Below are 12,652 nucleotides of genomic sequence, written 5' to 3'. Positions count from 1 at the left end.
AACACTGCGGCTCAATATTTCTAGACTTCCTCTTCCTGTAGGTACAAAAAGTGGTTCCAAAAGATTTATTATTTCCAAACTTGCGAGAATATCGCATCATTTCTTCAAAATTTAATATTACAGTTGATATCTTTTCGTTATAAAAGATGAGTAAGCATATCCTACGCTTCCATGAAAAAAGTTTATTCGCTAAAGAGATATGCGAATATTTTTTAGCAAAGTTTTTGTCCATTAATATTAATAAATACTTTTTTAGAAGGGGTTTTTAAGAAAAAGGGGTGAAACTAAATGGAAAACTGTTTCAATTAAATAAGAAGATATTCCACGTTATATACGCTGCGAATTCTGGATAAGGTTCGTCTCGACGTAGAACCGCCCTGCACCACCAAGCAGCCTCTAATTACCCAAAATTTTACGAGCCGCGCGCCGGTTCTGTCATTTGTTTGCTTAAGCGCGCCGAATGTTTGTGCTAATTGATTATCTGCTAATTTGTAACATAATCTGCTTAGATCATCTTTCTCCTTTCTTTGATGACTTTCATCATCATCATCATCATCATCATCATCACTATCCTCAACTACTACTATTTCTTCTTCTTTTTCTTCTTCTTCTGATTTTGCAAGTAAATAGTGAAATTTGTACCTTATGGGTAATTATTTAACAACTTGAAAACTAATGACAAGTATACTTACTGCATCAAAACAATTAGGTCCTATTTGGACAAATGAAAATGAAGTTTGTTTATAAAATTGCAATTTCAAAGTTCAAGAATATTTATAATTAGATTTATTATTAAATCTGGTGTAGATGTGAACTGCTTTTGCCACAGTAGAAAAAACGTATTGCTTTGGCAGAATAACATATGGAATTACATTATTATGGTAATTACATGGTGTCAGAGTAAATTTGTAAGCAAACAGTATTTTCCTAATTTTAATAAACCTACTGCTTTTAAGTCTCATTAAAAATTATGTAGCAAACAAACGTTGGTGACATGAACACATGTAATGTTTGTCTATACCATTATTTGATATAAAATAATTGGGTGTGAAAAGTTATCCACTACTTAGTTCAAGTTCAAGGCAATTTTTGCCCATTTTAAGTCATTTTTTTGCAAAACCATTAGTTTAGTAAAACTAATTTTAAATTTTCTAATATTATAAAAAAATAAAAAGTAATATTTTTACTATTTTTAATATGCAGTGAAAATAAGAAATCGTTTTTGATTCTTTGTAATACTCATTAATAACAGACTTTCTGATGATTTTCTTAACACTCTTAATATTTTTTCATAAAGAAATTTGCGTAACATATTCTCTAAATTTGAATCAGTAAAAATGTTTATTAATTTGAATTACTGACTGAATTTTTGCTTTTGAATTTGTGAATTTTTATTAATAAATAGTAATTTCTACTATAATTTATTAGCAAAATTTACTAATTCAATATTTTTTGCTTTTGAATTAATAAATTTTACTAATAAATAGAAATTTCTTCTAATTTATTAGTAAAATTTACTAATTCAATAGCAAAAAGTGAGTCACTAATTCGAATTAGTAAACATTTTCACTAATTCAAATTTAGAGAGTATAGGATGCGTAAAAGTTGCCATTTATTGAATTAATATCTATACTTTAAAAGTCTCACAAAAATTAAAAAATTGTAAACACAGAATTCCTAATTCTGAACGTAAATTATGATAATAATTAATTCCAGAAATAACAACCCTTTTGCACCTCATAGCAATTTTTTCATCGTATTTTAAATTTTGTTCCAACTCCATCTGCTCTAAATTTGAATTATTGAAAGTTATTAATGAAATAATGAATCTTACTAATTTCACTATTCATTTTCAGGAATTTTAATAAAATTCAGTGCAAAATTTAAATTAAATTATTTTCGTAAATAATAATATTATTCATTACAAGAATCTAATTATTTTCAAAATTAATTTTATTAAAATTCCTGAAAATAATTGAATTTTGTCAAAGAATTTTATTAATTTTGAAAATAATTGAATTCTTGTGATAAATATTGTTATTTATGAAAATAATTGAATTTTGCAATGAATATTTTATAAAAATTCCTGAATATAATTGAATTTCGGCGAAGAATTTTGCGAAGAATTTTTGAAAATAATTAGATTTTTGAAAATAATTTTAATTTTTATTAAGATAGTTGAATTCTATCAAAGAATTGCGTTAAAAATTTTAAAAATTGAAACTATCACAGGAAAAAAAAGTCTGACTCCGTTTACACCTTAAATTCAGCCTCAAAAATAGGCTAAAAGTACGATTTTTTTTAGTGTGTAATTTCAACAGAATTGTAATTAAAATTATAAATTTATAAGTAAAAACATTATGACAGTTCTTCGATAGAATTAAGTTATTTATAATAAATTATTTTGAAATTACTAATATAGAGAAATTCTAGTTAAACAGTTAATGAATATTCACTAACATTTAGGAATATTTCACTAATTATCAATAGGATTTTACTAATTCAGATTTAGAGAGATTAATTTAGCATTTAATTTTTAACTTGGATATTGCATTGTAGGAAAAGTTTGTTAAATTAGCACAATCATTTTTTTACAGAGTGAATTAATGAAAATTTTAATGATTTCGGTTTAGTAGATGAGTTTTCTTCGATCAATCTAGGTTTCATTGAAAATAACTCGAATTTTACTGACACACTTTTTCTAGGGTTATCAATTTGAGACAAAAAGAAGTAACAAAATTGTTGTGAAGTAACATTTTGATACGTTTTTTGTGTCTCAATTTGATATTCTTAGATATAAACTATTCAGATTTAAAGTGTTACAGTTTAAAATATGATGGAAAATGTGATCTTGGGTTCGTTAATTAACAGCGAGAAGTTCTTTTTTTTACCTTTAAAAGAAGACTGAAATTTCGAGTTGGATTATTATTAATGTGAATTATAGTCGATGACTTTTCACTATAAATTTATAAAAGTTTTAACGGCATTTGATGACAATTTATAAAGCAACCATCCGGATATTAAGCAAGTTGTTCAGCTAAATTAACAAGTCGACAATCTGACGCTCGTCGATTTGATTATAATGTTAGAGGAAAACATTATAATTATAAATTCTACAGAATCAGGATTCCTTTTTTGTAGTCATCCTCATTAGAAAAAATATTATCAATTGAGAAGAAGTCGATATAGTGGAAATTGGTTAGAATTGAGAAAATAATTTCATAGTGTACTTTTATTGCAACTATAGTTGCAGAAACGAACCTCCTAATAAAAGTTCAAATTTGTAGAGATTGATCCCGGAGAATACTTTGTCTTTGCTCGCAGAAAAGAAGAGATCGATTTGTATAAGAGTATGAAATTAGTGGATGTGGGAATAATTGAGGAAAGGCGAAATGCGAAATACGAAATGCGATTCGATTGGTTCAGATTCTCGTGTATTGGTTCAGGAGTTGGAAATTCCAAAAGCACGTAGACGAAGAAGTAATAATACTGTGCCAGCGCAGCACACGAAATGGAGTAGCCGGGGGTTCCTCGAAAGCGGTCGACAGACGAACAGACAGACAGCTAGCGCAGGGCCCTCGCGAAGAGGGGTACCCGAAAAGGGCCCGTTTCGTGCAATTACGGGGGTCCCGGCGGCCGCAACCCCAACATTATCCCCAATTATCCGCGTACGTTTGAGGTTAGGTTTTCGGGCCTGTAGCAAAGGTACCGAGCCGCGGGCAGAGATCGCGACCGACTAGCATCCAGAGAGAAGAATTTTCGACTCGGATGGATGGCCCATTATGTGGCGTCTGGCGTCAAGTTAAGTTTTCAACTCGTACGATAGACCGAGAGAAGAATCTCTCTCGGGTCCTAGAATCGGCCGTGAGGCAAAAGGGACCATTGATCCAGAAGAACATCGATAATTATTTTCGTGGCACGCAGAGGGAGGAAAGGGTTCGTTCGCGCCGCGGGCCTTGCGGAATTAGAATTAGGAAGGCCTCTTTCGAGAACGCACGAAGGTCTCGTTTCCTTCAGATCGGCTTCGGTAGCAACCGCGTAAAGCCTTGTAAAACACTTTTCGTATTTCATTATATCGAATAGCACATTCAAGCACATTTTCAATCTTTCATAAAAGATCCATCTTTCAAAGGACCCGATGCGATGTGCATGCATCATCTTGAAAATGGGCCACTGTGAGTTGGCGCAAAAATGGTAGCGTGCCAAGGAAGATTTACATCCTTCGCGCCGGAAAAGGTACCAAGTTTCCGGTACTGGTATGGTCATAAAGCGTGTTCTACCCGGAACTGGTCGATACGCGTGCCATGCTCTGGAAAAGCAACGTCCAAAGCGCCAGCTCTGCATAAATACGAGCCGAGCTATTTTACGGCCCAATGTCGTGTCTTCTGCACATTCGCTGCGAATTTTCGTATTTGCCTTCCTCCATCGAATATCCTCGATACTTGCGATACTTGCGACAAAAAGTACGTTTCCATTGGCGTGAAAATTCCATATATTCTCCCTAACAGCTTCCACTGTTTCCTGCCATCGTAAAGCAGATTAAAATCAATTTCTGAAGAAACAATTTTACTTCAAACACTCTATACACCCACCAAGTTTTACGCTTTTTCTAACAAACACACAGTGCAACATTCCTATATACATAGGCAGACAATTTATTACAAATGTATAATTCAGTGCATAAATAAGTGTATACACGTCGGGGAAAAATTCTACTTCATTTAAACTTGCAGAAGAGTTTTGATCATTTTATTTATTATATAGTCTAACTTAGTCTTTTAGTTTAGTTTTAAAATGTACTTAGGAAACTTGTACACTTTACTTAAACTTAAACTGTATCTCCTTAGCTAACTTTTTAGCAAAAATTTTTTTTTATTTCACTAAGGAAAATAAAACTTAGACGACTTTGGAAAAACAGCTGAAAAACAGCTGAAATTTTGCTTTAATAAAAAGCGGCCCCAAGGTGGCCACCATTCACTGAAAAATTAAAAAAATTGTTGCAAAAATCAATTTAAGGTAATTTTATTTGAAACGTATTGTTTTTGGCTTATAATCACAGAATCAATAGTTGCAAACTCTGTTATTTTGCTTATAAGAAGCCATTCTAAAATATTATTAATTATTTATCCTATTTCTTACATTAAACGCTAAATTATGTTATTATTCATCATAAAATTTTCCAAATCGATAAAATTTACATTTTCCATCATAATACATTTTGATAAATATTACATCGTAAAAAAATTCAAAAGTGATTTTACATAAAAACACATGATGGCCACCTTGGGGCCCTCTACCCAATATAAACGGATTTTTAAATTATTTTCAACTTGAAAAAAAAACACAAAAAATATTGGAAATTTTTCTGCAAAAAAATTGAAATAAAGGAATATTCTACACGAGCTATATAGCATCAAGTCACGGAGGAGAAATAATTATTCATAAAGGCTCTGATAAGTTTTTACAAAAGCACTTTAGAAATCACAAATTTTCAGAAAATTTGATTTTAGAAAAACAAGTATTTCAATAGAAAAGTATTTTTTTTAGAAAAACACGATTAGAAATAATTTTTAGAAAAAGCAACTTCCTAACTACAAAAAAGATCAAAATAATTCACTTGTAGATTAAACTTTTCTATACTCTCTAAATTTGAATTAGGAAAAATATTTACGAATTTGAATTCGTGACTATGTTTTCGATTTTGAATTAGTAAGTTTTACTAATAAATAGTAATTTCTACAAATTTATTAGTCAAAATTTACTAATTTAAGGGCAAAAAGTCAGTTACTAATTCAAATTTAGAGAGAACAAAAAAACGTGATTCTAAATCATATCCAAATCATTCGTAGCATTTTACAAAAATAATCCTTCAATAGTTTAATAATTCATGAGTTGAGCGTCGCAAGTTATTTTTATGTATTTCTTACAATTTTCTGCATATTAAAAAAATTAATAAATTTTAAGCGGCATTTCATTGAAAAATCTTGATCACAATTACATGATCTAATAATCATACACCTATACTTTGTTTAATCCCACAATCTTGTAATATTAAAAAAAATTAATAAACAAATAATATTAACGATAAGTATATTGCGCACAAAGTTAACATAAAAAGTTGTTTAAGTTGTTTATTTTTTTCTGTCTTTTGTAAATAGGTAAAAAAGACTAGAAAAACCATGTAATTAGAATAATTCATAAATTACGTCAGTTTTAAAGGAATGGGGAAGAGAAAAACATTGTTACATATTGTTTCACCTGTAAAGCCAAAGTCTTGAAGCACTTACAACTGAATCGCATTTTTTTTTTCTTAAATTCAGTTTATTTTTAGATTTAAAATATAATTAATCCAATTTTAGGTTTTATTATCAGTTTCTCCATTTAAATTTAAATCATTATTTTATTTATTTCACTTGAATTCAATGTTTTTGACATTAAAACACTAATAGTTTTATTACCAACTTTCAATTTTTTTTTGAAAATGTATTTGAGAAATATTTTCAATAAAATAAAATCTTTTACGGATACCAAAATTTTATATATAAAAATAAAGGTCCTAAAAATTTTTTTTAAAAATTAACAAATAATTTTTTTAAAATTAAATGGGCGCTGATTTATAAAAAAATGTTTTGTTTTATTATTAACCACCAAACAATAAATTATATTCTACATTTAAATGAAATACTTTGGTTTTGGGTTTCTATTTAGAAGAGGATTCCTTTAATCGCACTTCTAAAAATATTTTGATTTTATTTTACCTAACAAATTTTATTTTGTGACAAAATATGCAAAAAAATTATAGGGTATTATTTCAACCCAAAAAAAGATTAAAATAATGTGCAACGATTTAATTCATCAAGAGTTAAAATAATCCATCGAAGGATTACTTTTTCTTTAATGTTTTAAAAATGATTTGGTTTTGATTTAGACAGAATTGATATAAATAAGACTTATTATAATAAGAAATTCACAGGAAAAAAAAAGTCTGACTCCGTTTACACCTTAAATTCAGCCCATGTATTTCACATAAGTCTGTCCTTGTTTAATGGGGCTGACTCCGTTTACACACCTTAAATGAAAGACCTGAAAGTAAAACTTTTTTTTTAGTGTGTTGTTTTAAAATATTTTCTCCTTTCTCATCCTACGCTATTATATAAAATAAATATCAACGGATTTCGCAGCAATTATTTTTTTAAAAATGTGTTAAAAAATGTCTATCTTTTATAGCGAATCTCAGTAAACATGTTGCTTGCGAGTTTCGTTGCAAGGAACGCAATACCCCGTACTGCGGTTCGGTGCCTATCAATCACTTGGTGCATGGTCCGGCAATAAGACTCAGGAGGGGCTATTATCCTGCCAGACTCTTGTGATGCACGACCTCCCGTCCTGAGAGGACCTTAAGCCCTTTATAGACGACGAAGACGCCTCAGTAAAATTTCCCAAGGTTTCAGTCATCAAAAACTAGAATAAAAATTAACTTTACTGTACGCACTTACTTTTTTATTAACTTAATTACACCAACATTTTAAGAGTTTTCGAAAAATTTCTTCAAAATACGCTTATATTTTTCATAAAAACAAATATTTTACAAATACTATTAAATTTAATAGTAAAAACTATGAAAATCTATTTTTATAAAGGAATGTTCACAGAAAAAAGTGAGTGTTATTTTAACACTGAATTCGGTGTTAAAAGTGTCTGCATCAAACTTTAGCTCGGAAGTGTTATTTTAACACTGAAAATAAGGTAAATTTTCTATTATAGAAAATTTATCCTCACTAAAATTACCCTACCAAAATTTACCCGCATCAAAAACAACACTCGCTTTTCTCTGTGTTTCTAAACGCTAATATTTGGGGGTATATCCACTGATGCGTTTAAGTAGATCAAGTCCTTCTTGGTCAGACTATTCTAGCATGGTGATTGGTGATGCTAGTTTTAATCGAACAAAGACGATAATTATTATTTGTTACATTGTTGTAAATAAAAATACGTTAACTAAATATCCATTTTCTGCTTTTAGATGTTCAATATAAATAAAAAAAAGTATAATATCGATTCGATTCTGAGAAATGTAAGCGATCGAGCTATTAGCATAGGTGCGATGAGGTATGAGGTTAGCCTCATACCTAATCGTCGCGTGATTCAAAAATTTCCAGCCTTTCGTGACGGCGACTATGCAGTTTCGACGAATGCGTGAACATGCGTACATTACCATAAACATACATATAGAAACACACACGCACTGGTGTTTTTGTATGCGCGCGAATATATAAATGCGCATTTAACATAGCTTGAATGGGAGTAGGACACGCAATTCAACAAGATATGAGTTGAAATATAACGATTTTATGTACATTTTTTAATAATTTTCAAAATTTCCAAGGTTGTTAATGCTTCCAAGCATGGTGAAGAATTTCTTTTGAATAGTATCATGATTTTGATAAATGATGCACATAATTTATCAGAACAATGATTTTTGCAAGAATTTTTAATAATTTTACACTTTTTCAAAAGCTGTATGAATTTTATACCAAAATGTGGATCAAATAGAAAATTCATTTAAATTTTTCTACTAAATTGATTCACTTTAGTATCAATTCGATACTTTCAAAAAATAAACTGTGAGTAAACCAAGAGGTATTAAAAAGTGTTGCAGCTTAAATTAAAACCAGAAAGATTAAATTAATCCATTTTTGAATTAATATTTCTATGAAAAAAGTGTGTCTTTATCAAGACCAAATCATTTTTAAAACATTTCGAAAAAATAATCCTTCGATGGATTATTTTAGTTCTTATGATGGATTAAAGCTCTGTAGATTATTTTAATCCATTTTGGTGTTAAAATAATACTCCACAATTTTTTGTGACAGTAAATGTAAAACTAAAAACGTACGTTATTTAACAAATAATTATATCATTCACTCACATTTATTCTAAGGATATTAAATTGAGACAAAAAACGAATTTATTCGTTTTTCGAAAATCTGTGTTTTTTAATGTGGATTAATTGTCTGACACTGAAAAAATCTGATTTTAAAAGGAGGAAGCTATTTTCGTATTAAATAGTTTCAAAAATTCAAAAATGTGCAACAATTTAAGTTAAAATTTTTATAACAAGTTTTGATAGCAATTTGATACCTTCAATTTAACTGTATGTGCTCTTTCAATCTAAATCAAGAGATTTTACACTTCAATTTCAATTGAAACTCTATTGTAGATTTCTGATGGAAATTATTATCGCGCAATACTGATTGAATCTTCAAAATCACTTTCTGGATATAGACTTTCAAGTAGAATCGATTTCTGGTTTCTTTTATAAGTAGAATAATATTTTTTGTAAGTATATTTTAATTTGTGGAGTCATTTCGATTGCGAATCAATAAAATTTCATTATAATTGGTAGTCAGTTAAAGTGCAATAAATAGAATAATAATAAATAAAATTTTGACCGAAACCAGATCAGAAAGTTCTACTTTCTACATTTGAATTAGTAAAAATGTTTACTAATTTGAATTAGTGACTGACTTTTTACTTTTTAATTAGTAAATTTCACTATTAAATTAATAGATATTACTATTTATTTAGTAAACTTTACTAATTCAAACGCAAAAAGTCAGTCACTAATTCAGATTTAGAGAGTAAAATGTGATCGAAATTTGGTCAAGTTGGTTTATTTTTACACTTTTTCACTGTCAAAATTAAATTAATTGCATATTGCAAGAAAGAATTTATTAGTTTGATAGTAATCGCAGAAAATTGTTGGGTATTATTTTAACACCAAAATGAATTAAAATAATCATTATAACGCGTTAATTCATTAAGAATTAAAATAATCCATCGGAATGTTAATTTTTCAAAATCTTTGCGAACACAGTTTTCTTTAAAATATTAAATTGATAATAAACTATATCAAATTGATGTCAAAAAATTTGAATCAATTTTTGATTTGATTCACATTTTTGGTATCAATGTGTTGCAATTTGATACTTTTAAGTTAATAGCGAATGATTTAGAGATGATTTTTTGTCATGGAAAAAGTTAAAACAAAAAATTTTTTTTTGTGTTTACAATAAATTGCGATTAGTTTTTCCTTTGTTCTGAAGAGTCAAAAGATCATTGATATGTCCTGCGTTTCGATTGTTTCATCACAATTCGTTTCCTTTTATATATAAAGAGAAAAATGAAAGTTTTTCTAAAAAATTTAGAAATATTTAGGAATAAATAGAAAATATCTTTAATATATAAAGAGGTGTGTGTATAAACAAGTTATTGTTGATAAACTGCATAAAAATAACCGATAATTTTGTAAATATGGAAGCTAGCGAGTAAACCGCAATGTGAATAACCATAGTGAAACTTTAAATGGTTCTTATGATTAAGAGAGCAGTTAAATAAGAACTTCATTTTACAATGAGTCTTAAAAGTAAATTAGCTTCGAAAGTAAAGCTATAATTTTAATTTAAATTGCAATTGTGTGAAATTCTTTTCACACAATCTTGACACTGAATTTCAAAGAGCTATGCGCGTTCAGGAAGAGCTGCTGATTTTAAGATTCAATTGTCTTCAATGTAAATAGATATTTTAAATGCTAATATTTGTTTCTAATGATAACATAACAAATTTTTCAAAGTTGTGGAATTCCAAGCATTACTAGTAAGGTTTATTGGTACAGAATGATTCCTTACAATTCTTATATTTTATAGAATCAAAATGGTTCCCAATTATTTGGAGCTTTTCCTTTTTTCGAATCAAAAGGACCATAAGGGACCTCCTTAGTTTCAATTTCTAAAATTTAGCCTCAATTCCAACTTGACAATTATAGTCAAGTTGTGATTTTCTATCAGCTCATTAATAGATTGACGCACCACTAATCAGATCGATTGAAACAGAATTTTTTTTGATTTCATCTTTCTTGAATTATTCCATTTTTATTATTTCTTATTTCAATTGGAACTTTTGAAAAATGTTAATCCAAAATAGCCCCTCAACATGTATATGTATATAATTATATTCAGAATGACATGCAAATGAAAACCGGTGTTGAACTGAGTCTGGTTTTAAGGGCGTCGCCCTGAAATTCTGCTCGGTTGGTTGGTTGAAAGAACATAGTGGAGGCGGCGCATCTGTCGGCTGTAAGATTTATATTGCGAGGTCTCTGGACTGGTACGGTTACCTATGCTTGGCAAAATGAAGATAATCATGCATACAACTATTTAATGTTTTCAACAAAAACTCTACAATTTCTTCGACTAAACGAAACTAATAAACACAACTATAATGAAAATAACACCATTTTTATCTGTCAGTGCACAGGAAAAAAAAAGTCTGACTCCGTTTACACCTTAAATTCAGCCCATGTATTTCACATAAGTCTGTCCTTGTTTAACGGGGCTGACTCCGTTTACACCTTAAATTCAGCCTCAAAAAGAGGCTGAAAGTAAAACTTCTTTTTTAGTGTGTGTATAAAGCTTCGAGTCATAAAAATTACAATCATGCTAAAATCAAACCGACGACTCTTTTGAATTCTCTTTAAATGTGTCAAAGAAGTCACAATTAAATTTATCATAAATGGGAATTTTTAACATTAGACTTCGTATTTTACAAGAACCAAAGCAAATAATGTCAATTTTGCTACAGCCCAATGGGAAATTTACAACTGGCGTAGTACTGCGCCAGCACTGGCAGCACTGGCGGCAAGGCTGAGAGCCAGCACTGGCATGGCACTGGGATGATAACGCCGTCTGGCGCTGCCGAAGTACTGTCTGTCAGTGCTGCCAGACAGCGCTGGCACAGCACTGGACCAGTGCTGGCTGAGAATATTGCCGCAATAAATGCCGTATTGTTATTAACTAGTCGTAAATTAATAATTATAAATAATTTAACAACAAAATGGTAAATAATATTAATAAATAGTTATTATTCATAAAATATTTCTCTTCTCAAAGAAATTGTATTAAAGATGGAGACTAACAATGGATATAGTAAATAAAGTAGAAAAAAATTGTTTATAACATTTAAAAATTAAATAATAAACAATTACAGTAAGTGTGCATTAGACTTTCATATTTTAGTACCTAACGATTGGAATCTAGAAATATCGCAAACCTATGAAAATAAACAAAATTGCTGACGAGGGGAATCGAACCTACGACCTACGGACTAACAGACTAACGCTCTAACCACTATGCTAACGACACATGTGTACAGAAAAGTATTAATATCTCAGTATCATTCAGACATACAATTATTGAGTCAAAGATGAGAAAAAAATAGGGATACGTTAGAAATAATAAATTGAAATAAAATAAATTAAACTAAATTTTTAATAATTAAATTAAATTACTTTACTTATTGAATTTAACATTTTACGTAATTCTTAAATTACGTGGTAATTTTTTAATAATTTTTTATTCATAGTAAGAAGTATAATAGTATTTTAATAGGAACCAAATTATTATTCAGATTATAGTTTAAATTTTGTTTATAATTTTAATTTGTTTAAATAATTTATTATTTACAAAATTAGACAACTGTGTTAAATTGTTATTATTAAATTTAATAAGAATAAAAAATGAACAACTGAAAAGTAAAATATTAATTTTTTTCAATAAATTTATATTTATAAACATTTATAAACTTTTTTTATAAT

The sequence above is a fragment of the Leptopilina heterotoma genome, unplaced genomic scaffold (genome assembly GCF_015476425.1).
Source record: "Leptopilina heterotoma isolate Lh14 unplaced genomic scaffold, ASM1547642v1 Lhet_212, whole genome shotgun sequence".
Lineage (NCBI taxonomy): Eukaryota > Metazoa > Arthropoda > Insecta > Hymenoptera > Figitidae > Leptopilina > Leptopilina heterotoma.
This window is presented reverse-complemented; position numbering follows the sequence as displayed.